Raw genomic sequence first — 26706 nt, forward strand, 5'->3', positions numbered from 1 at the left:
AATTTTTCTTTTTAGATTTTTTTCTTTTTTGCTCAAGTGAAGAAATAGTGCATGGTCCATTCATGACCTATATTAAAATTTTTTTATAAAGTTGCACTTAACTTAACATTTTTGGAGAACCGCCAGAGACATGGTCGTGAGATCTTGTAAAGAGGCAAGCCCGACACGGACCGCGTTTCGGCATCAGCAGCCTGTTATGCTTCCGGGATGTGAACCCTTGGTTCAGCGAAGAATGAATGTTCAATCGCTGATTGGTGAGGCCTAGACCAGGATTCTCACGGGGATCTGGATGCAGGTGCCTCCAGCAGGTCGTGGAATTTAGTGCAAAGGCTCCGCCAGTATTTGGCAGTGAACTGGGATCCGCGGTCAGAGGTAATGTGCTGAGGAATACCATGGAGACGAAAAATGTGTAACATAAAAAGATGAGCCAGACGGGGAGCAGATGGAAGAGCGGACAGAGGTGTAAAATGGGCCATTTTAGAAAAACAGTCTACCACAACCCATATGACCGTATGTCCATCTGAAGGTGGCAGATCGACAATATAGTCAGTGGAAATATGAGACCAAGGTCTAGTAGGTGCCGGAAGGGGTTGTAATAGTCCCCAAGTCTTCCCTGTAGGATCCTTATGTTGAGCGCATATAGGGCAAGAATTGATGTAAGCGCGAATGTCCTTACGCATCCCTGGCCACCAATAGTGACGCTGCAGAAGGGCAAAAGTTCGTCTCTGCCCAGAATGCCCGGCCACTTGGGAATCATGTCCCCACTTTAATACTTTGTTGCGGAGTCGTTGAGGAACCACCGTCTTGCCAACAGGAACAGTGAAAGTCGCAGAAAGAATGATGCGAGCAGGATCGATGATGTTCTGAATGGGCTCTAAGATGTCCTCGCTGACAAAAGATCGCGATAAAGCATCTGCTTTAATGTTCTTGCTGGCGGGTCGGTATCTAATTTCAAAATCGAAACGGGTAAAAAAGAAGTGCCCAGCGGGCTTGGCGTGGATTGAGCCTTTGAGCTTGCTGTAAATAGATTAGGTTTTTATGGTCCGTAAAAACCGTGATTGTATGTTGAGACCCCTCCAGCCATTGTCGCCATTCTTCGAAAGCAAGTTTAATAGCAAGCAACTCCTGATCTCCTATAGAATAATTGCGTTCAGCAGGAGAGAATTTCCTCGAAAAATAAGAGCAGGGATGAGATTTGCCAGAAGCAGAGATTTGGCTCAGAACTGCCCCTACTCCTATAGTGGACGCATCAACCTCGACAATGAAGGGACGTCTGGGATCAGGGTGATGCAGACAGGGTTGTCGTAAAAAAGAATCTTTAAGGGTTTGGAAAGCCTCAATAGCCTCCACTGGCCAGGATCTAGTATTAACTCCAGTACGAGTGAGTGCAGTAAGCGGTGCCGCGAGTTTGGAAAAATCCTTGATGAAACTGCGGTAATAGTTGGCAAAACCAAGAAACCTCTGCAGTGCGCGAAGACCAGTTGGTTGAGGCCAATTCTGTATACATTTTAATTTAGCCGGATCCATTTGAAACCCTTGTTTAGAGATGATATACCCTGTTGTTTGACTATCTTCTGTGCCAGGCCGGGAATTGCTCGTAGTGCCGAGGCCTCTGCCGGGTCCATGGCCTTGACTTACTGTTATGCTTCCGGGATGTGAACCCTTGGTTCAGCGAAGAATGAATGTTCAATCGCTGATTGGTGAGGCCTAGACCAGGATTCTCACGGGGATCTGGATGCAGGTGCCTCCAGCAGGTCGTGGACTCAAAGGTGTATGTCCTCAGCAGGTCATGGAAAGTAAAGCTGAGCTGGCACCTCCAGCAGGTCGTGGACTCAAAGGTGGATGTCCTCAGCAGGTCGTGGAAAGTAAAGCTGAGCTGGCGCCTCCAGCAGGTCGTGGACTCAAAGATGGATGTCCTCAGCAGGTCGTGGAAAGTGAAGCTGAGCTGGCGCCTCCAGCAGGTCGTGGACTCAAAGGTGGAACAGTTCAGATAAAGGGAGTTGAAGGAAACTGCACAGTCAGTCCAAGGGTCGAAAGCCACAGGATACCTCACAGCCGGTCCAGAAATCAGAAGCCAGAGAGTACGTCACAGCCGGTCCAGGGGTCAGAAGCCAAAGAATTCGCCACAGCCGGTCCAGGGGTCGGAAGCCAGAGAATTCGCCAAAGCCGGTCCAGGGATCAGAAGCCAGAGAATTCGCCAAAGCCGGTCCAGGGATCAGGAGCCAGAGGAGATGCCACAGTCGGTCCAGGGGTCAATACCACAAATCAAGAACAGGAACCATAAACAGGAACAAGCCAGGAGCCCAGAGGAAGTCAAGGCAAGGTCTGAGGTGCAGGCCTTGCCTTTAAATAGTTCCCTACCAGCAACACACCCGGGGAGAGCCAATCCGGGCACAGGAGGACTTCCAGCAGCGAATCCTGGGTTGCAATGTAAGCCCCTGAAAGGGGCGGAGCCAGCAACCCGGAAAAGAAGAGAGAATGCCGCGGCCATGATGTGCCGCGGACCGCGGCCCTGAACCAAAGTCCCAGCACTCCTTCAAGAAGAATGCGGCGGTCTGCCGCGCCGGTAAGAGGCAGTTTCCGGTCGCTGCTTGCCGCAATCGCGGCTCATAACACAGCCTTCATCAAGGGCTAATAATATCTATGAATTCAAAAAAATTGATTAGTAACAAAATTATCAGCAATAGTCACTGTATATATAACGATACCATAAGTACTAATGTGAGATTGCATGCACAGCATATCGAAGCAGTAATGATTCTCCTCTACCAGAGGGGTCGCTTTTGCGCCATTTTTAAAGAAGAAATTAACCAATGGGATATACTCCTAGACCGGAAATGACATAGATTGTTGCTAGAAATGTCATAGCAACGAATACCATTCAATGGCTGCATTGAGACCGTCTGGATGCATAGTATTAACTGGAAGATCCAACGTTGTTCGCAAAAATTGAGAAGTTTCTGAGGATCACCTCCCTGTATTGTCAAAAATACCCGATCGATGATGCGCCACTTTAGCTCCACAAAAAGATGCTTCATGTCTAGGCATTGCTGGACAATGGGGGCATTAATTTTGCCCGTGTTGAGACAGCTGCGATGTTCAATGAGCCGTGTTCTGATCGCGCGCTTGGTCCTCCCCACGTAAATCTTCTTACATGGGCACACGATAATATATACAACGTGGGAGGTAGTACAGTCAGAATGAAATCGGGCCGTATAGATATGACCGGCCTGATCAGTCCATGTGATTCCATTCAGCGATTGAGAACATACGGTACATTTACCACAAGCCCAATGTCCAAGGGGTCCTTCGGATTGAGAACCAATTCTTGCCTCTGCTGTATGCTATTAGTGGAGGTTCATGAAACACTTCATGGGTATGTAAAACATGCCAATACTTGTGTATGATCGTGGCAATCGCTTTAGACTTGGTAGAAAAGCAGATGGTGCATACTAACGGTAAATCTTGACATTCATCAGGGGTTTCCAAAAGGAGCCATTTGCGTTGTGCATTGGAAGCTCTTTTTAGAGCCCTTTTGATAACAGATGGCGGGTAGCCCCGGTGTAACAGCCTAGTAGCTAGATGGTGTGCCTGTGCTAGAAATTCAGCCTTGTCCGAACATGCCCTGGTATGAGGTCTGCCTTCAATCACTATATTGTGTACTTACACTATTAATTTTGCGAATTATTTGGGATCATAGCTTATGTTGACTTTGGTTACTTGATCGCTATTCCCTGCTTGTTATTCTGTGCTAAAGGATATATGATTTTTTAATAAATAAATCAAAACACTTATTTTTATAATTTTTTCTAAAAGTTTATAGACAACTATAGGGCAGGGAAACACTCAACAAGTGAAATGACATGATAGCATGAAACTATATTATTGTGATACATAAGTGGCAAATATCCAAACTTCCATTTTTATTAATTAGCAGCTTTTAAATGTTTTAAAAGTCTATCAAAGAGAGGTATCCCCTCACTCTGGGGGTAGCTGGATCTTCACCCTTCCATGGAGAGCCAGCTTACAGTCTTTATTTATTCACCTTCCCATGGAGGGCTGGCAAACAGTCCTGTAAACTCTTTAACTTCGGGCACAAGCCCAACAGAAACAAATCTGGAACAAAGCACAGACATATAACTTGCAAAGAAATGTCCCTTCAGAGGTGTCTGTACAGTGTTTTGAAGTCAGCCCCACCTCAAAGGGCAATCAACTCATTTACTGGAGGATCCTCTTTGGCAGTCTCAGGGGCTCGTAGTGGTTGGGGTTAGGCTTTCTTACAGTGACTCCATATGGAAAAATACAGTTCACTGAATACAAGCACTGATCCCTACCACGGTGATGATAAACCACTGCATGCTTGTAAATATTCTTGCCCCATTGCAGTACAGAAACCTTGTGGTCTAGAGTCCGGCAGTAATCTGGGTGCTCCCTACGGTATTCCGGGATATCAGAATCTTTCACTATGGTGCGGTCAGCATATTCTGCCAACCAGGCATCCCTGTTCTCCTCAATGAAGTTTTTTTTTTTTTTTATTTTATTTTTTATCAATTTAAACAAAAAATTTACAAAGGATTATCACTTTGTACAGAAACATAAAGAAACAAAGCTATCTCCATTTTACAACTTTACAGTTACATTAAGAAGAAGAATAACATTTTCAATATCTTGACCTCAAATATAGAGAGGGTGAACAGCCAGAAAAAAGAAGGAGATATTTTTAGGAAAATGTTACTTAAGAAAAAGCTTAACGGTCAATAACAACTATTCTTCCTTATCTATGACTCCACATTTGCAGCATCCTGAACTGGGGGATTATAAGGCAATCTTTTCCTATTCTCTAATAATTCTTTCATTTGTTCAGGTACAAAAAAAACATAAGTAACATTCTCAATGAAGTTTATTACATGGACGGGCACATAAGGATACTGTAACCCGAACATAGCCTGCACACAATATTCTTGAAGATGTTGGCCAACAGCGGTTCAGGATGTTCTTCTTTCATCTCAGAAAGAGACCCAACCTTGTGCATGTTGGGTCTCTTTCCCTGATAGCTCAGGATTGATCCCAGACCTCTGGGGGTGACAGCTGATCCAATAAATCCTCTCCACTGAAAACTTCAGAAATTCCTGATGGTGCAGTTACCTCTGAAGATGTAGGCCTTCTGTCACTAGAGTAAGATGAACTACCTGGCAGTGCATAATCTCCTCATGACAAGACACCAGATCTGGATGGCAACACTGACACCTTCATGGCCATCCTGCAATATTCTCTGAAATTCTTAGGGGTCCTCACCATTAGGTTGATGGTTGGGGTGACTACTCTGTAGAGCTGTTCAGCCTATTCTGCAGTAATTGTGATGCTCCAATCCCTCCGGTTGGAGAACTGGTAACTCGCAGATGGCCACGATCGGCTAGTTGATCCAGAACTTCCTGATCCATAGATGATGCTCTGCCCTGACTCATACAGGAAGCGGATGTGGCAGTGTGTCACCTGGGGGCTATCTTTCTTGGCGTCAACTGCCATGGGATTTCCAAGAGAGTGGGGTTAGGTAGCCCCCAACTTCACCCAACTATGAAAGCAATCATAACTATCTCTACTTCTTTTAACTCCAGGGCCTCCATCTGGTCAGCCCAGGAGAGATGTCCAGCATCGCCACTTACCCTGGATCTGGAGGAGTCTTTGACATAGGCCTCTACCACAACATTGGGGCTGTCTCCATATGAGAAGGCCTAGCCATGCCCAGCATCCATTTTGGCTGTGTTGACCACCACAGAACTGCTTGGTGCAGGCGGCAACAGTAGTTTTGCCACTGAGGCAGTCTAATCTTTCCTGGTGCTACTGCTGCTCTCATCTGACCCAATCGGGGAGATGTGACCACCACTGGGGTGTCTTTCTATCCGGTGAAATGTTCTTACAGTGGAAGGTCCTCCTTGCCAGCCAACAGTGATCCCATGCTGACATCTTGGAATAACGGCCCTTTCAAAAGGTAGCAGTGGGTGAAAACCTGCTCTGGCCTCTGGCATGCCCGGCAGTCAGCACACTCAATGGTAAGGATTGCACACGTCCTAGCGAATGTCATGCTGAGGCCTGCCTGGTATTGTACTGGATGCGCCACTTCAGTAAGACCAAAGATATGCCCAGGGCTGCAAACGGGTACCACCATCTCACTCATCAATTGTCTTGCAGGGTTTGCATGACACATGAATCCTCCTGCACTATGTCCAGGCTACTTTTTCTGGAACTAGTAAGCTTTGGGAGTAATTTTATCAGCCATAGCGATGGATGCTGTATCGTTGAAAGATTTTCTTTCGCTGCTTCGCTTAAGTGTATGATATTGGAATTCCTGTGAATTTTTTTAATAAATAATTTTGAATGACGTAGTATGATTAGATCACTTGCATTGACTATCCCATTCAGGAGTCACAACCTATAGCTAGCAATCTCTTAGCACACACGCCCATGCACACTGTGCTGAGGATGACGTCCCATGCATGTTGCCACTTTTATAGCACTTTATTAACTATACGTCAATTTCGTAGGCATGACGTCAAATGCATACTTCACATTGGCTTTCTTCATTTGGTATGCTTCCTTGCCTGCCGATGCCCAAATGCAGGAACGACCACCATTTTGTTGTAAATGTCGCAGTTATTATCTACCACATCTAGTACATTATACGTATGCCACAGTTCACGTCTCTCATCTGGAACACAAAATCATATTCCTCCACTGTCCCCACATTGGGCGCAAAATAATGTAACACTTACCTGGGGTATTTAGTCCCAAGGATACACAATCACATTTATAACCTCTGGGGATACTCTGGCTAGCTGACTCCTTCCCAGCTCAAATCTTAATCCCTGGGGGAGGGGGTGGTGGTGGTGGTGGAAGGGGGATTCTTTCTATAGGGGGAGACTCTCATCTATGGCCCAGACAAAGAAAGAAACTTTAGTGTGTCCCTTGTGTGTATTTGTAGCTGTGGCATCCTCTGGAGGGAGATGCTGTGAATAAACAAACAGGACCAGATACTGGATGTTAAATAATAATTTACTGATTGGTTTAAGGCAAATAAAAGTCCATCTTTAAATACTTGTGCAGTTACATATGATGTCTTTACAGATAGAGTGTTTCACTGTAGGTAGGTGTCATTTTCTTTCAGCACACTGGTTGAGCTTCCCATGATAGTGTAAATTGTGCCTTCAAAGCTCCCCAGTAGCTTATCCGGGATTCCTAGATTGAGGTCCCTACATTACAGTCCAACATCTTCCCAAACAACCAGCCCTGTGTCCCCATCCCAAATCAGTGGAGATTTGGATGGGGTCTCCTCGCTGTTCCTTGACTCTATTAAGCTGCTCTGAAAGGGTGACTCCTTGAGTTGAACAGTCTTTGGGTGGGATCCTGCTGATCCAGCCAGGCTCCCAGTGAATTGAAGTGTCTTAAAACCTCTTCACAACAAAAAGTGTATTTTCCTTCTGGTAAAACAGGATATATTTTGGCCATCAAAATCTCACTTAGAAAGATCTGTCACTGATCTTGCTCACTTAGGGCTAGATTTTAAAAGCCCTGCGCACGTAAATCCTCTCGGATTTATGCGCGCAGGGCACTTGTGCGCCGGCGCACCTATTTTGCATAAGTCCCGGAGCTTCGTAAAAGGGGCGTTTCTAGTTTTTAACTGATATATAACAAATTAAGAAATATTGTATGCTATTTCAATTTGTTTAAAAAATGATTCACATCCCTACTGTTGCTAGTAATAGCTGTGGCTATTTTCTAAGTCAACTTAATTAATAGCAGGTAATGGACTTCTCCTCCAAGAACTTATCCAATCCTTTTTCAAACCCAGCTACACTAACTGCACTAACCACAACCCCCAGAAACAAATTTCAGAGTTTAATTGTGCGTTGAGTGAAAAAGAACTTTCTCCGATTAGTTTTAAATGTGCCACATGCTAACTTCATGGCGTGCCCCCTAGTCTTTCTATTATCCGAAAGAGTAAATAACCGATTCACATCTACCCGTTCTAGACCTCTCATGATTTTAAAAATCTCTATCATATCCCCCCTCAGCCGTCTCTTCTCCAAGCTGAACAGTCCTAACCTCCATACCCTGAATACCTAATTTAGGAAGTTTCTCTTAAATGGAATACATTTCTATAACAGATACAGAGAGTTCCCCCTGGAAGTTAGGGGTATGGCAGGGTTTTTAATTGCAGTGGGGCTAGCATAGTTTTGTCCTTATGCATAGTGTCTATTGGGGGCCAATATAGCTCAGGAGAAGGAGAAGGATGAGGAGGAATGGGCAGCTCCTGCTTGGGTGGAGTTGTTAGCATAAGGGTTGGAGCTAAGGCAGATTTGGGGGTCCGTTTGCAATGATTTCCTCTTTAGATCATGCTCTAAGTACCGGATTTGTGTGTCATATTTCCATTTTGTGCTCTCATCAAGAAACATCTGGATCATACATTTAGCAGTGTTGCCCTTTCCTTTATAATCATAAAGAGATAATGCTCTCATAGCTTTACTAATTTTATCAAACATTCTACCAGCAGCCCAGGTTGTGGGGTCAGCTTTTCATTTATCCAGACCCTTGTTTTCTTTATATCAAAGTTGTCTGTGTTGACTGATACATGATGCTGTACTGTTTTGTTATGTAGCAGGCAGCTGACATTCTCTCTGTCACCTTTTCCATCACATAGTGTAAGATTCTTCCAGATTTACTCATATATAGGAAACTTATCTTTTAAGAGTCCAGATGTCAACTTGATGGTAGAATTAGTGGATAAGTGTGCACAGTCAGCTTTGGTCTGCAATACCACAAGCATGTCTGGTTTTTAGGACATCCACAATGAATATGCATGAAATATATTTGCATACAATGGAGGTAGTGCATACAGATATTCACTGTGGATAACCTGGAAACTAGTCCTGTTTGTGGCACTCCAAGACCAGAGTTGCCTACTCCTGGATTATACTTTAATTCTCTAGGAATCCTTAGAAAAGCCACAGGAGTTAAAAGCCTGCCACAATAACCTGTACCATTTGTGAGACTGAACAAAAGGACTGAAAGATAAATGTTGCATAGCTTGCATGATATGTAAATACAGACCTTTGGGTTGCAACAAGAGAATGTATTACACCACGCTAAAGCTCTATGATACTGGCACAGAGGACATATGCAATAATGCAGATATTGTTGAAGTTGTGATGTCGGCCAAATGGGACTGCAGCCAGACCCTTCCACCTACCGGCTCGGTTGACTCTGCCTCCTCAGACCCGGGAACCTCGCTTCAGCCAGTGGTCGCAGCCGGTGAGCCGCACTGCGGCCCTCCCTCCAGACCGTCATGCCGACGCCGCGTGCAGGACAGCACGCCAGCGGCTTCTTCTCTGGCCTTCCTCCTGATACCTGGCTTCCCAGGCACGCGCGCCACCTGACCCCTTTTCAGGGTTCACCGCTGGAGAGGCATGGACGCCTCCCTCAAACCTGCAGGTGTTTAAGGCAGGGCCTGCTTCTCAGGCCTTGCCTTGGCTACTCCTGGCTTCAGTTCCTGTTTGGTTCCGTCATTGTCTGTTACTTGTTTCCTGTCTTCTGCTTCTCCGTGCCAAGACCCTTGCCTGCCTGACTACAAGATATGCTGCCTGCCAAGACCCTTGCCTGCCTGACTACGAGATCCCTTGCCTGCCTGACCACGAGATACGCTGCCTGCCAAGACCCTTGCCTGCCTGACTATGAGATACGCTGCCTGCCAAGACCCTTGCCTGCCTGACGAGATTCGCTGCCTGCCAAGACCCCAGCCAGCTTCGCTATGAGGTATGCCCTCTGCCTACGTCCTTGCCTGCAGACTCTAGTTCACCTCCGGCCTGAGTCCCCATGTAAGTCCAGCTGGCCCGGTACCCAAGGGCTCAACCTGCAGTGAACGAGGGCTGGTAGTGGTGAAGGTTCCGAGGGGTCTCGGGTCTCCTATAGCCTTGCCTGCCATCAGAAGAGCCCTCTGGGGCTCCTCCCCATTGGTTCCCTACTCTGCCAGCCCAAGGATCCACTCTCCTAATAGCTAGCCAAGGCTATGGATCTGGCTGAGGCTCCTGCCCCGCAGGCAATTCCTGGGCTGGCCCAAAGAGTCCTGGAACAACAGAAGGTCATGGAGTCGCTGGCGGCTTCTATGGAACATCTCAACGCCCGCTTGGATTCTGTGGCCTTGGATTCAGCAGCGCCTCTCTGACCAGTGATTCCTTTACCAGTTCCCTCTCGCTATGCAGGAGACCCTCAGCACTGTTGTGGGTTCCTTAACCAGTGCAATATGCACTTTTGCCTGCAGGCGGCACTCTTTCCCGATGCTTTGACCAAGACAACTTATATCCTGTCTCTGCTAGAAGGGAAGGCCCTGGCCTGGGCTTTGCCCTCATGGGAACGTTCAGATCCACTGCTGCTGGATCTTTCGCGTTTCTTGGCACGTTTTTGAGCCATCTTCAAAACCCCTGGGTGGCAGACACAAGTCAGCATGGAACTCCTTCATCTCAGACAGAGTAGTTGTTCCCTGATGGACTACAACTTGGAGTTTCGCACCTTATCAACTGAGCTCCATTGGGAGGAGCCATGTCTGCAAGAGATGGTCTTTCCCCTAAGATCAAAGATGAGCTTGCAGCCCGTGACCTTCCAGGAATGCTAGACACATTAATTGACCTGGCCGGAAGAATTGACCGCTGTCTCCGGGAGAGGTATGTCGAGCTTGCAGGATCTAAACAATGTACTACTGGAGATCCTCGACTTTGCCCTGTCTCACCGAGTGCCTCCCCGAGGTCCTCCTCTGAGGCCTCTCCAGACAAGCCCATGCAACTGGGCCGGGGTCCCTTGTCACCAGAGGAACGCCAAAGGCAGTGCCGCTCAGGTCTCTGCCTCTATTGTGGTGTTTCTGGACATCTCCTTGTTCAATGTCCAGTGCAGTCGGTATACTCCAGGGCCTAGGAGTCACTGGAGGAGTGACCCTAGGCCTAACTGCTCCTGTCCCTCCACTCACCTTGCCGGTGACTTTGACCTTCCAAGACTGCAGCCTTCCTACCCTGGCTCTGGTTGATTCAGGGGCCGGTGGGAATTTTCTCATGCAACAGATTGTGGACCAGTTATCGATTCCCACTCAGCCTTGTCCTGTTCCACTGGTCCTCTCATCAATCCACAGAGAACCCTTGTCAGGTTGGATCACCCATACAACCCTTCCGCTGGAGTGCCTTGCTGAATCTGGGCATCATGAGCACATCTCCTTCTACATCATACAGAAGGCCATTCACCCAGTGGTTCTGGGTATCCCATGGTTGCAGCAGCATAATCCTCAGATCGACTGGACGTCTTTCTGAGTCAACCACTGGGGTTCCTCCTGCTACCCTAAATGTTTCCTGGCTTCTGGCGAGCTTTCTCCTAAACCAATCTCCAAAGTTTTGGCGGGACTCCCACCTCAATATGCTCACTTACACTTATATTGTGTAAGAAAGCAGCTAGCAACTTGCCGCCCCATCGGCAATCGGACTGTGCTATCAGCTTGATTCCGGGCTCCACATCTCCTCATGGCAGAGTATACCCGCTCTCGAAACCGGAGACCCAAGCCATGATTGACTATATCTGGGAAAACCTCTAGAATGGGTTCATTCGTCCTTCCAAGTCACCAGCTAGAGCTGGCTTCTTTTTCATGGGGAAAAAGGATGGGTCTCTCCAGCCTTGTACAGACTATCGTGGCCTGAACATGATTACAGTCAAGGACCACTACCCTTTGCCTCTGATAATGGAGCTCTTTGACCGCCTACAGAGGGCCCAGGTCTTTTCTAAATTAGATCTGCGAGGTTCATACAATCTCGTTCAAATCAAGGAGGGTGACGAATGGAACATTTAACACAAGAAACAGCCATTACGAGTATCAAGTCATGCCGTTCGGACTCTGTAATGCACCCGCCGTCTTCCAGAACTTGATGAATGAGATCCTCTGTGACCTCCTATACGTCTGCATAGTCGTTTATCTGGACAACATTTTGATATATTCCAAGAACCTGCAAACTCATCGACAGCATGTATGTCAAGTTCTGAAGCTCTTGAGAGAGAACTGTCTCTATTCAAAATTAGAGAAATTCATCTTTGAAAAGACTTCGCTGCCCTTCCTGGGCTTTATAGAGTCCAAGCAGGGGTTCAAAATGGACCTAGCCAAGAGGAAAAGTATTCTGAATTGGCCCCAGCTGACAGGCCTACACAGTCTTCAATGCTTCTTAGGCTTTGCCAACTACTACCGAAGCTTCATCAAGAATTACTCCCGCCTGGCGGCACCTCTGACCAGTTTAACCCTTAAAGGAGCTCTGGTAAAAGACTGGCCTGCCGAGGCTGAGGAAGCCTTTCAGGCCTTAAAACAGGCCTTTTTGCATCACTCCTATCTCCACCATCCAGATCCCTGTCTGCCCTTCAATCTGGAAGTAGATGTCTCCGCTGAAGGAGTCAGAGCCATTTAAAGTCAACTCGATTCAGCCGGGACGGTACGTCCCAATGCCTTCTTTTCCAAGAAGTTCATTCCAGCTCAACTGAATTATTTGATAGGTGATCAAGAGCTCGTGGCAGTCAAAATGGCCTTCGAAGAGTGGTGCCAGTGGCTCGAGGGCGCCCAGCATAGTGCAATGGTCTATACCGACCACAAGAATTTACAGCACCTGCACCAGGTGCAGCGCCTCAACCCCAGACAGGCCCGTTGGGCCCTCCACGCGCTTTGATTTTGAGCTGCGTTATTGTCCTGCCTGCAAGAACCAATTTGCAGATGCCTTTTCACGGTCCTTCTCCCCGGAAGATGCACCCGATAGTGTGAGCCACATCATTGACCCTGCTCATGTTATCCTTGCAGCCACCCAGACGGTTCCCGTAGGGAAGATGGTGCTGCCACGCAGACTTCGGAACCGAGTCTTGGCTTGGAGTCACAATTCTCCTTCTGCTGGACACCCCATTCAGATCGAGAACACTGGCACGTCTGTTACACTACTACTGGTGGCCCGGTATGCATTCGGACGTGAACTCCTGCCCAATCTGTGCCCAACCAAAAGCACCCATAGGCAAACCCTGGGGCCTGCTCCAGCCTCTGCCTAGTGAACCATGGATGCACCTTTTAACAGACTTTCTGGTGGACCTACCTCCCTCCAGAGGGAACACTGTTATCTGGGTCACTGTGGATCAATTTTCCAAGAAGGCCCACTTCATGGCTCTGCCCTCTCTTCCTTCAGCTCCGTGCCTAGCTCAACTTTTTACCCACCATGTTTTTCGACTCCATGGCCTACCCCAGCACATTTCCTCAGACCGAGGCCCACAATTCACCACCAAGTATTGGCAAAGTCTCTGTAAGAAATTCTGTATCCATCTGGATCTTACTTCAGCCTACCACCCACAAGCGAATGGCCAGGCGGAGAGGACGAATCGCTCCCTTAAACAATTTCTGCGAATGTACATCAATGCCCATCAAGACGATTGGGCTGAACTACTCCCATGGGCTGAATTCTCACACAATTCTCATCCCTGCACTGCCACAGGGGCTTCCCCATTCCAGATAGTCTATGGCAAGCAGCCGCTTCCTCCTATTCCATTACCACTTCCTGTGCCCTTGGCTGGCTGCCCAGATGACAGCAGAGAACCTGAAAAATCTGTGGACATAGGTGCATAAGATGCTCCTCAAAGCCTGCCTGCCAAGACCCTTACCTGCCTGACTACGAGATTCGCTGCCTGCCAAGAACCCGGCCAGCTTCGCTATGAAGTACACCCTCTGCCTACGTCCTTGCATGCAGGCTCTAGCTCACCTCTGGCCTGAGACCCCACATAAGTCCAGCTGGCCCCGGTATCCAAGGGCTCAACCTGCAGGGAATGAGGGCTGGTAGTGGTGAAGGTCTCGAGGGGTCTCGGGTCTTCTATAGCCTCACCTGCCATCAGAAAGGCGCTCTGGAGTTCCTGCCCATTGGTTCCCTACTCAGCCGGCCCAAGGATCCACTCTCATAATAGGAGGTGGATAAAAAATGTATTTGTATTTAGGTAGGTATTTGTAGTTTTATTTTATTTTTATGCTTATGCAATTTTTATATACCGTGTCACAGAATAAAAAATTCTATCTGTATGGTTTACATGATAATATACAAAAAACAGTTAGAAACAGATATAAATACATTAAAAATTTCAATAAAAATAAAATACTAAGATAGTTAAAATCTACTCATTAAAAAGATAACAAAGTTAAGAAAATAAAAGACTCCTCAAATGACTTCTGTGTTAGCTAACACTCTTTGGGTTCAATTCCAAAAGCCTGCTGGAAACACCATGTTTTTAGATCTTTCTTAAATTTTTTCAAATTGTCCTGCATTCTAAGATGAACTAGCAGACTATTCCACAATTTTGGCCCGGCGATCAAAATTGCTCGGTCCCTCACTTTGCTAAGATGTGCCGATCTTACTCTGGGTACTGATAGTAAACCTTTATTTGCTGATCTTAGTTCTCGTTGGGGCACGTGAAGTTTAATAGTTGAGTTCAGCCAGTCAGTTTTTTCTCCATATATAATTTGTGAATCATACATAAAGTCTTGTGCTTTATTCTATACTCAATTGGCAGCCAATGTAATGTTTTTAGGACTGGAGTAATATGTTATTGCTGCCGGCTTTTGCACCCAATAGTGCCACCGTGAAGGATGGTGCTATTGGGTGCGCTACTGGCGGCGATAATGGGTCTTATCTTATCGCTACCAGCGAAGTTTCCGTGGTGTCTGCCCCGATGCCGCCCCTATCTGGCTATCGTGTGCAAAAAGTCCCTTTTTGCGTGCGATAGGGATAGAAAATGACCCCCTTAGTTTTTTAAATTTAAATTAAATTTTTAAATTTATAACAGAATACAACCAAGAAAACATCTTTTTGCAGAAAATTATTTCTTTATAAGAAGCTCAATTTAAGTATAACACCATACTGTAGAAGTAATTATCTTTATACAATGAAAACCAGGCCACAAATAATCACTTCTTAGCTTTTTCAAAGCCTTGATCACATGTTTAACTCAGTACTGTGTTATTAGGAAGCTCCACATGTCTGGTGAACCCATGACCGTTCTTTAGTTTTCATAAAACACTGCTCATTTTTCTTGAGTACTTTCCTTTGCTGATTTCATGCTACATTTGTCTCATGTATCCCTCTCCTTCCATTTGTTTTCTTTTCCCTGTTGTTTATTACAATATATCTCTTTCCCTTTAATTCTTTGTACCTCCTCCTGTTTTTGTTTTTCTTTCCACTTAGTTACTTTGATTGACACGGTCTATCTTTATCACCGTGCTTCCAGTCTCATGTTTTGTTAGCATAGTGCTGGTTCCCCAAAGAATCTGCAGTCATGCGGGCTAAATTAGTATATCCAAGAGAACACCTACAAACCCACTAGATAGCATCAGGTTTTTTTTTTTCTTCTGTTTGTTTTTCCTTCCACAGACCAGAAATTAGAGAGGTCAGTACTTGAGAGATTCAAAGCACATTCATCATCCCTTTATCTCAGCAGGGTAAATAAACCTCCTGCTACAGAATATGTCATCACATTGTCACCTGTTAAAGTGCTTGTCATTTATTGGGATGGAGGAAAATGTTCGGCTCTTGTCAATGACAAGATAAAAGAAGCTGTTGAAACTGTAAAGAGACCTTTTAACCGGAGCAGCTCTGACAGCGATCCTCTTGGGTTCAAATAGAACGTTTCCGTTGTGATATTTAGATTTTACTGTCTGATGGCTGCTGTGCTTATTACCCGGAGAGCCTTCTCACTGCCTCTAACTTTGATCTTCTTTTCCTGACATCTGTATTGGTGAAACTTTGAGAAACAGATATGTTCCTTGCACTCATTTTAATTTTTCTGTTCCAGCTAATATGGGAAACAAGGACCCTGTAAAAGGAAGTAGGGGCATTAAAGTGGGCGATGCAGTAACCTGTGGGATTTTCCATGGCTTACTGGCTTTGTTCCCATGCAAATTTTCTACCCCTGAAAATAAGCCAGGTAAAATGGAGCTCCTAGGATGGAGGAAAAAATTAACTGCATTAACTACATTTTATCAGTGAAGTTTTCTTTTTTGTGCAACGATGTTTTTGCATGCCTCTTTTGAAAAAAATTCATAAATAGTGAGCTGTTGTACACGTACATTGCAGCAGCTCAATAGCTATGAATTTAAATATACTTTCTCATGTAGTAGAGTATGCATTAAAGATTACTACAGATATTTTGAATATTTTTTGTAGTAGGGCTGTTCACAAGCAAATACAGGCACAAGCACCAACATTTTGTCATTTTAGCATTTCCATGCTTTTCATATGCAAACCCCTTCTGCATAAATGTTCTTCAGTTTTACTTTGGCCTTTAAATGAAACTGGGAGCAGAGGAAATAAGAAGAGCAAACAGTAGTATCCCTACCTATGAAAAGGCAACACTTTAAATATTACACCAGGCTCTAAAACACCAATATACCTTCTATTAGAAAACAGAACAAGCCCAGGTGCTATAGAAACTTACACAGAAACTACACACTAACAAAATACCTCAAGTTTGCTCACACATGCACAACACAGACAAAACCTCACCAAATACAGAATAAAGAGACAATAAGTTAAAATTAAAAATGTGCAGACAAAAACTGAACTGAAATCCCATTACTAGACTCTGGATGCAGTGCAACAATGGGAAAATAAATCAAAATATTTTCAAACATATTATACTGATGTCTGGTTTTCTATTTGATATTTTGTTTGTATAACTTTTGACTATTATTGTGTGATTTAAAACAGAAACACTGCCATTCTTCATAAAATATCAAACAATAAAATAAAATATAAAACATCAATAATAGTAAAACCATACTAGTAATAGAATGATATCCAATAATTAAAAACTCATAAAAATAAAAATAAAATGTTCCAACTTCAAAACAAATATTGATAAACAGTGCGCAGATCAAATATGAACATCCACTGATTAAAAATAATATGGATATAAAATGAACACTCACCATACCTGGGAACATTTGATTTCCAGATTCCCTGAGATTGTCGTGGATGGGGTGGGGAGCAGGGGTTATTGCACACACAGATATTTCCCTCATCTATACACACATATCTATACATGTTCATTCTCTCTCTCACAAAAACACATACAGGCTCTCCAACACATGTACACTCTACCAGACACACACATACACACACATGCTCTCTTGCTCACACCCTCTCTCTCTCTCATACACATGCCCTCATTCACTCAGTCAGGCTCCCTCTCACACATATAAATAGGTTCTTTGTCTCATTTACACATACACCTTCACATAGGCCCCCTCCCTCTCTTTCACTAACATCATTGCTCTCTCATACACATACAGTCCCTCTCACTCACACACACACATACAAACACCCCGTCTCATCTCTCTCTCTTTCATACACATGCCCTCATTCACTCAGTCAGGCTCCCTCTCACACACACATATATAGGTTCTTTGTCTCATTCACACATGCACTTCTCACAGGCTCCCTCCTTCTTTTTCACTAACATCATTGCTGTCTCATACACATACAATCCCTCTCACTTACACACACAGCCTCATACAAGCTCCCTCCCTTTCTCTCTCTCTCTCACACATACACATTCCCTCATAGAAGATCTCTCTCTCTCTCACTCACACTCACACACACACACACACACACACACACACACACTCCTTCCCATCTCTCTTTCTCTCTCTCTCATACACTCCCTCATACAGACACACTGTCTCTTGCACATACATCCCATTTCATACTGGCATACACACCCTTACACAGGCTCCCTTTCACACACACACATATGCACTCTCACTCCTTCACACAGGCTCCCTCTCTCTGTCTCACACACATATACAAACATAGGCGCCCTCACATACACACATACACACCCTTCCAATCTCTCTTTGGCTCTCAGGTTCTCTTGGTCTCTACTTCTTCATTCTGCAGGCATATGGGCTCTGCCCCCAGCTCTCTCCGGCCTATCTCTTCTGTCTTTGATTATTCCCAAACCTCTCTCTCTTCTGCCGCAGACGGTATGGGCTCAATCCGTGGCCCTGCTAGGACAAATATTTGACCATGAGTGGGATGGGCTCCGTTCATGGCCAATCTAGACTCTGTTCCTCTTGGCCATGAGTGGGTTGTGCTTTTCTGGTGGCTTGCCAAGTCTCTTCTCCTCTCGGCTGCAAGTGGGATGGGATCCACTTGCAGCCCACTGAGTTTCTTCTCCTCTCAGCTGCAAGCAGGATGGGCTCCACTCATGGCCCCACATGGCTGATCTTAGGCTGTCCCTAATGGTTGGTGCCCAAGGCACCCACCTACTTCGCCTAGTGGACATGCTGGCCCTACAGCAGACTACAACTCCCCAGAAATCAACTATGTTGATGCTTTCAGGCTGGTGATGGCCGAGTACTATCCAACAAAGTGAATAGTAAAAAACTAGGGGAAAATGAAGGAAGCACAATATAATGACTTTGCAGGCCACAGGATGGCTGGGTTGGATACAGCAGACTACCCCGCTTCAGAAAACTACGAAGTTAATCCCAGTAGATCAATAATGGTTGAGTACCTTCCTGCAAGGCCATGGAAATTTTGATGGTTATGAGAAACAGCTTCACTAATTTTGGTAGCTTCTTATTATAAAGCTTGATGATAAGACATGGGGGGCGATAGGGAGAGAGTGTACGTGTGGGTGTGGGTGTGTGTGTGTGGGTGTGTTGGAAAACGTATGGAAAATGTATGTTCATCTATCTTAGATGGTAGAAAATCATTGAGGAAGACAACAAAAACTGACTTGGAAAAGGACTGACCCCCTACAAATGGGCAAGTTTTTATAGCTGGCAGCTGGGGTATGTCCTTGAAAATGTGAATTATTCTAACTGGGTATACTGGATGGGCCAGTTGTTCTTTTTCTGCTAACTCTGGGAGTTAACCAAACAAATCTTTCTGTTTGATTCTCCCCTCCCCCATTAGAGTTGCCAACTAACCACAGGTTGATGAAACAGGTCGATGAAATAGGTTGATCCAGTCCTGGTTTTGCCCCATTGCATGCATGGATTTGTAGTTCTGATTTTCTTAGGGAAATCAATGGGACAATCAGAAGTACAACTATATGCATGCAGTTTGGCAATTCTATGACTGTATCAGCCTGTTCAGTCAATCTGGGGTCAGTTGGCAACCATACCCCCCTAATAACTAACCAAATTCTGTCCAGACAAATCATTGCACACACAAAATTGCATGCACAAAATTTAGCCATATAAAAAGAGAAAGCACTAGTGACATTGCTGAGGTATGGTTTAACCTTTGTTACTCGGTGCTGATATTCAACACTGGCCATTCAAAGTCACTTTAGACAGCCAATAAGACATCCAAAGTTAGCTGGATAACTTTATCAATATATTCAGGGGCTCTTTCATCCAGATAAGTGCTGCTGGATATTTGAATAAAGCTATCTGGATCCCTTTATACAGATATTACATGTCGCTGCAAAGCTGCATAGATCTGTTATACACTATGGGGTAGATTTTTTAAAAAAGCGCGTTCGCGTACTTTTGTTTGCGCACCAGGCGCAAACAAAAGTACGCTGGATGTTATAAGATACGCGCGTAGCTGCGCGTATCTTCTAAAATCCTGGATCGGCGCGTGCAAGGCTGTCGAATTTGGGCAGCCGGCGCGTGCCGAGCCGCGCAGCCTGTCTCTGTTCCCTCCGAGGCCGCTCCGAAATCGGAGCGGCCTCGGAGGGAACTCTCTTTCGCCCTCCCCTCACCTTCCCCTCCCTTCCTCTACCTAACCCACCCCCCCGGCCCTATCTAAACCCCCCCCTTACCTTTGTCCATAGATTTACGCCTGCGAGAAGCAGACGTAAATCTACGCACGCCAGCGGAGTGCTGGCGCACCGTGCTCCGACCCGGGGGCTGGTCCGAAGGCCTGGACCACGCCCCCGGGCCGGCGCCACGCCCCTGGTCCCGCCCCCGAAACGCCGCGCCCCGCCCCTGGAACGCCGCGTCATTGGGTCCCGCCCCCGACACGCCCCCTTCCGAAAACCCCGGGACCTACGTGCGTCCCGGGGGTTCTGCGCGTGCCGGCGGCCTATGGAAAATAGGCGCGCCGGCGCGCAAGGCCCTGCTCGCATAAATCCGGGCGGATTTATGCGAGCAGGGCTTTGAAAATCCGCCTGTATACATATCAAGATAATAATGATAATATCTTACTTGCTGAGTGAGAATTTGAATATGGATGTCTATGTTACTATAACTGAGGGAAGCAGGGATTAGCTCAATGTGTACACTTGGGTTTGACTGCTTCTTTCATAGGACTGTGAAGTGGTATAACTTTAAATAAAATGTATTCTTTATTACCTGCTGATATTTTCTTCAAGTTGTTCAGGAGGGATAGGATCCAGCAGTAGTGTCATATCTTGTGTCCTGTGTGCCATAGCAATTCAACTGAGATATTTTTTTTTGCTGATATCATTTTTTTTTCAGATCCATGTTTATATAGGCCTATTATTTCTTACAGGGAAAGGAATTTGCAAAAGAACAGCTAACTTTAGAAGCAAGATTCTGCTGAGATTTTGGAAATCTTGTTGGATTAAGAGGGAAAGTAGAAATAAGAAGAAACATTTTTAAATCTAGCTTACTCTAAATCAGTGGACCCCCCCAGCCAGTCGGGTTTTCAGGATATCCACAATGAATATGCATGAGAGAAAATTTGCATGTTATGGAGGCAGTGCATGCAAATTTTCTCTCATGCATATTCATTGTGGATATCCTGAAAACCCGACTGGCTGGTGGGCCCCCAGGGCAGGGTTGAGAACCACTGCTCTAAATGATTCTTGGGTGTCCCACATATTTGGAACGTGGGATTGCAGTTCTCACATTTAAAATCTCTTTTGCTTGCCCTCATACCTATATTACCTTTTACAATATTTATACAATCTCTCATCTTAAACTAAGCCTTGTCTTTTTTGTTACATTCTCTACATACTACTTTTCATCCTCTTTCACTTTTTCTCTTCTACTTTCCGCATTCATACTTGCACTCCACATACATTTTAAATGTGTTTTAACAATTTGTCACAAATAATATACCTATCATCTGCTCTAGTACACAACACAGTCCCATGGCACAATGAATCCTTCTGACTGTTTGGAGATCAGAAGACACATAGTTTATTGTCCACAGCAATGCCGCATCAACAAACATACAGTTCTCTGTCACTGAAACATAGAAACATCAAGCATGATGGAAGATATTAAATACCATCCAGCCTGCCCAACTACATCTGCTGATGACCTTTATAGTTCCTTCCAATTCCTATGTTTTCTTGAATTCTAATATGGTCCTCATCTCTACAGGGGAGCTCTTCCACCACCCTTTTGGTAAAGAAATATTTCTTTAGATTACTCTGAATCTATCCTCTTTCACTTTCAACCAATAACATCTTGTTCCAAAGCTTCCTTTCCACTGAAAGAGGCTAGCCTCCTGTGCATTTATTCTTTGGAAGTGTTTAAATGTCTCTGTCCTATCTCTCCTTTCCTCCAGGGTATACATGTTTAGATCCTCAAGTCTATCCCCATATGATTTATGATAAAGACTGCTGACCTTTTTTTCATATTCGTATGACAATTGGTTTACAATATGCAATGAAGTTTTGCATTGTAATTCTTTACTAAACCCCTAAGGGTTCTAAGGCATTAGGCTTTACTTCATACATTTCATGATCATTGCTATTTCATTTTGTACTAATAAAGGATCACTATATTGTGTCCTTTTTGTTCATTTATATCTAACATTTATGAAAACTCTTCCTACTTAGTCACTACTGCCAGTACAGATCTAAGTAAACTGGGTACCTGCTGTGCTACTCATTATTATAATTGTAAGCAGGCATTACAGATTGATGTAACAAATGAAAAACAGAATGAAAATTGCAAAGCAGAACTGCAGAAACCATTTACTCCTCCTTTTTCATCACACTTCCCTCTTTCCTCCCACAGGCCTACGTAATAAAAGTACCCCAGACAATCCTCCAACCTCAACTGCATCCCACTATCTGAGTGCAGGACAATCACCCTCAAAGAGATAGAGAAGATCCTCTAAAGGATCAATCAGTCCCCTTGCTCTTAATACTAATATCTCCTAATTTATCTGCAACCTACGACAAGACCTAACCCCCTAGTTGCCCACCATAATCAGTGCTATGTTAACTAAAGAAGATCTATCTGTCTTGCTTAAAAATGCTGTGATCAAACCCATTTTGAAAAGAGTAGGCATTTAATCAACAGTAGCAGATCACTATGACTTAGGTTCAAGCCTTTCTTTGCTATACAAGCTAGTGGAGAAAGTGGTCTACTTTCAATTCTGGCCTAGAGGAGGCCATCATCCTCAACCCTTACCAATTCAGTTTCAAGAAAGGCCATGGAATGGAATGTGTCCTGACAGACTTAACCAACAGTATCCACCTACATGCTGACCAAGGTGGCAATTCTCTCCTGATCCTATAAGACCCTTCTGTTACATTTGATACTGTTAACCACATTCTTCAAATGCATAAACATTGGTATTGAAGACTCTGCTCTCAAATGGTTCAAATTATTCCTGATCAACCAATCACAGTTCATCTTATGGGTCAACAAAACATCGACTTCTAGGGATCTCACCTCAGGAGTGCCTCAAGTATCAGTGCTTTCCCCAATCCTCTTCAATATTTATATCTGCCAAATGTATGACTTCATCCAGTCTTTAAGCATTGAACCTCACCTATTGGTGATGACATCCATCCTTGCATCAATATAAGGACTGACCAAACTGTTGCCATCACTGATCTTAGTGACTATCTCTCAGCAGTGGCCCTATAGCTTAACAAACACAACCTCAAGCTAAAATTGACAAATTTAAACTTCTCTGGTTAAGTCAGTCTATGAGGAAAGGCTAAAGAGGTTAGGGCTGTTCAGCTTGGAGAAGAAATGGCTGATGGGGCTATGACAGATGTCTTTAAAATCATGAGAGGTCTAGAATGGATAAATGTGAATTGGTTATTTACTCTTTCGGATAATAGAAGGACCAGGGGGCACTCCATGAAGTTAGGATGTAGAACATTTAAAACTAATCGGAGAAAATTCTTTTTTACTCAACGTACAATTAAGCTCTATAATTTGTTGCCAAAGGATGTGGTTAGTGCAGTTAGTGTAGCTGTGTTTAAAAAAGGTTTGGATAAGTTCTTGGAGGAGAAGTCCATTAACTGATATTAATTAAGTTGACTGTCATCAGTAGCATGGGATCTGCTTAGTATTGGGGTATTTGACAGGTACTTGCAGCCTAGATTGGCTACTGTTGGAAACAGGATGCTGGGCTTGATGGACCTTTGGTCTGACCTAGTATGGAAATTTCTTATGTTTTTATGTTCTCTCTTACTTTACCCTCCTTGTTAGGAGCCCCCTTACAAATCTCTGTATGGAGTCTGGGGGTGCAACTTGACCTGCATCTTATAATGGAAACCCATGTCTCCATGGTGGTAAAGTCCTCCTTTTTGTATCTACACTAGATTCATCAACTATGTAACTACTTTGAGAAACATGAACTAGTTGGTATCATATACTCACATATTACCAATTGCATTGACTACTGCAACTCCCTCCTCCATAAAACGATATCACTTTAACAATAGCAGATGTGTGATGCAGGTCTTATATCAAATAGAATATAAATGACCATCATATTTTTAGCACTAGTATAAGTACATAGAGAATTGCTTTTAAAATCCTTTTAGTGCTAAGGGTCTGCTCAATAGCCCTCTTTGTGCTAATAGTTTTAATTATCCAGTCATTCAAGTATTATGCAACCATTTTTAAAATTTTTTCTTATTTTCAGTAAGAATTATTTTGAAAAGGATATATTCTTTTTGATATGAGACCTGCATCAAACATCTGCTATTATTAAAGTGAGATTTTTCTTTGTGGTATTCTGTATTATTCTTATACGTCTGGGTTTTTTTGTATTTAGTATTCTCTATTCCATGGCATTGCACAATATAATCTCATAATCCTCCAACATTTACAGAGCACTCAGCTAGACTTTTGATAAGGGCCAATCTAGTAATCTACTGACCATGTTATGCCAATTTTATGTTAGCAACACTGGTTCCTGTTTGAGAACAGGATAAAAAATTAACACTGCTTTTTTTCAAATGCATGGAATTAAGGGTAAAAAAAAATTTAGGTGAATCCTTTTTTTGGATTAACTAAATACATCTGTGACAAGCTTTCAACAGTTTTGCCCTCTTAATTAGGTCAAAAATCAACTGGCCCCTGAATATCTTTCCCAACTTCTATTTTCCTTCTGCAAAGGAACTGCAATCTTCACAACAGGTCATTCTGTCCTCACATCCCCTGGATTTATGTAGACTAACATACTCAAGACTTTGCACATTTAGCTGCTCTGCACCTAAAATATAGAAAAGGTTACCTCTAATGCGACACTTGGAAACTTGGTACTTCCCAAGCCGTTCCCTAGAATCAACAACAGATACTCATCCTAGTCCACAGAAATCTTCCTGTCCACAATTTCCACAGTTTGCCTACTTCTGGCCTACCTCTAGCCAACAGATTATTAATATTTATCACACCACAGCCATTTAACTTCTTAACTAAATATATTGAATTTATAACCAATGTATCCACTTCCTTATTCCTACTTTATGTACCCATTTCTTAAATAGCTATTAGAAATCTACTTCATATTTGTTAACATTTCTGACTTCCTCTGTTCCTTTTGTATTCACTGTCTTGTTACTTTATGTAATCTGCCTCAGCCTACCTTTAGGAAATAGCAGAATATCAAGTACTTACAAATGAATACATAAAATATCTTATTATCAGCTGACTTTCTGCTGTTTGGGGTAACTTTAAATCTGCCCGCTTTGGTGTAAAGTCTGCTGGTAGTTTTTACCCACAGACTTTATACCAGTTTGCAAAGTTAAAGAATTCACTTTCTTTCCATTTGAAAATTATCCCAGAAAAGCTGCCCACACAAACTTATACTGCTAATTTGTGAGGGTAGTTTTTCTGAGAAAAATTACTTGTTTTGAAAATTCAAAAGTGTGCGCATAAGTGGAAACTCCTCGACAACCTTACGCCCTGGAACACACCTTTACACTGAAGATAAAAGTGCCTCATAGAGAGCCTATGCACGTATTTTTATCACTACAATTAGCTGAGAGAAAAGGGGTGGGGCATGAGGCATGGCTAGGTGAGGGGAAGGACTACAGGAGTTTTTGCTGATTACTTGAGTGAGTTGTCCTGATTTCTGTTGCCATCTGTTTCCCTTTACCTAGGTCTTTTGTCTTCTTTGTTGGAGTGAAAGTTTTTGTTTGTTAGTACAGTTTGTCTGTCTGTTTTTTGCTGTGGAGGACCGGTGGTGGTGGTAGTGGAGTGGAGGAGGCATGTGGAGGAGGTGTGGAGCAGACATGTTGAGGGGGTGTGTGGAAGAGGCATGCGGAGGAGTGGAGGTTGTGGAGAGCATGGGAGAGGCATGGGGAGAGAGGAGAGGCAAGGCGTGAGGAGAGAGGAGAGGCAAGGTGTGAGGAGAGGAGGAAGGAGGAGAAGATGCAGGAGGACCAGAGAAGGAGTGCTATAGGAAGGAGGAGTAGGAGTAGAAACAGGGACAGGAGGGAAAGGATAGGAGGAGGGGGAGGGGAAGAGGATAGGTAGGCGAGGCCAGAGGAAGGAGCATGCCAGTTTAGGGTTGGAGAGAGAGGGCAGAGGGGAAGGGAGTCGGCAGGGCAGAGGCGGGGGGGGGGGGGGGGGGGGGCAGAAGGGAGGGGATGAGAGCGGGTTGGAGAGTGAGGAACGGGAGGACACCTCTCTGGAAGAGGAAGTGGTATCCCCTTCTGGCAGCTAGGCAGCACCTCGGCCTTGTCTCAGGGCTATCAAGTTTAGCATGCAGGAGAATGATATGATAATTAAAGAGGTCCCGCAGAATTATGCCATGCTGTTTGGCAACCAGGTGGCCAAGACATCTAAAGCAGCCAAGGGCCAGATCTGGTAAAACATTGCCCAGACCATCACCAGGAGCATCCAAGTCCCAAGAAGTAGGGAGCAGGTGGCCAATAGGTACTGGGGCAAAAAGGTGCAGCTGAAAGGCAAGGTGGCAGTTGGAAAGAAGTACTTTCGGAGGAGGAGCCCCTTGTTCCATTGTCCTCACCACCATGGGGAAGCACCTCATGGAAAGGTTGGGACTGGATGTCTTTGAGGGCATGGCTGAGCAGCTGGACAGCACACGAGCAACAGCCAGTAAGTTTACCGTACCTGTAAATGGGCAGGCAGCAATAGGTGTACACATCATTTGGCATAAGATGCTCAGAATGGGACAGATTTTCAAAGGAGTTACGCGCATACCCCCCGAAAACCTGCCCAGCCTCCCCCTGCGCGTGCAGAGCCTATGTTGAATAGGCTCGGCGGCGTGCGCAAGCCCCGGGACACACGTACGTCCCAGGGCTTTGCTAGGGGGGCGTTCCAGGGGCGTGTCGGGGCGGCATGTCATTGGGGGCAGGGCCGCGGGCGTGGTTCCTGCCCGGGGGTGTTTCGTGGGCGTGGCCGAGGCCTCCGACACCACTCCTGGGCTGGGGAATCGTGAGCCGGCCGGCTGGCCGGCAGGCATAAGTTTTCTA

Source organism: Rhinatrema bivittatum, chromosome 1, assembly GCF_901001135.1.
Source record: "Rhinatrema bivittatum chromosome 1, aRhiBiv1.1, whole genome shotgun sequence".
NCBI lineage: Eukaryota > Metazoa > Chordata > Amphibia > Gymnophiona > Rhinatrematidae > Rhinatrema > Rhinatrema bivittatum.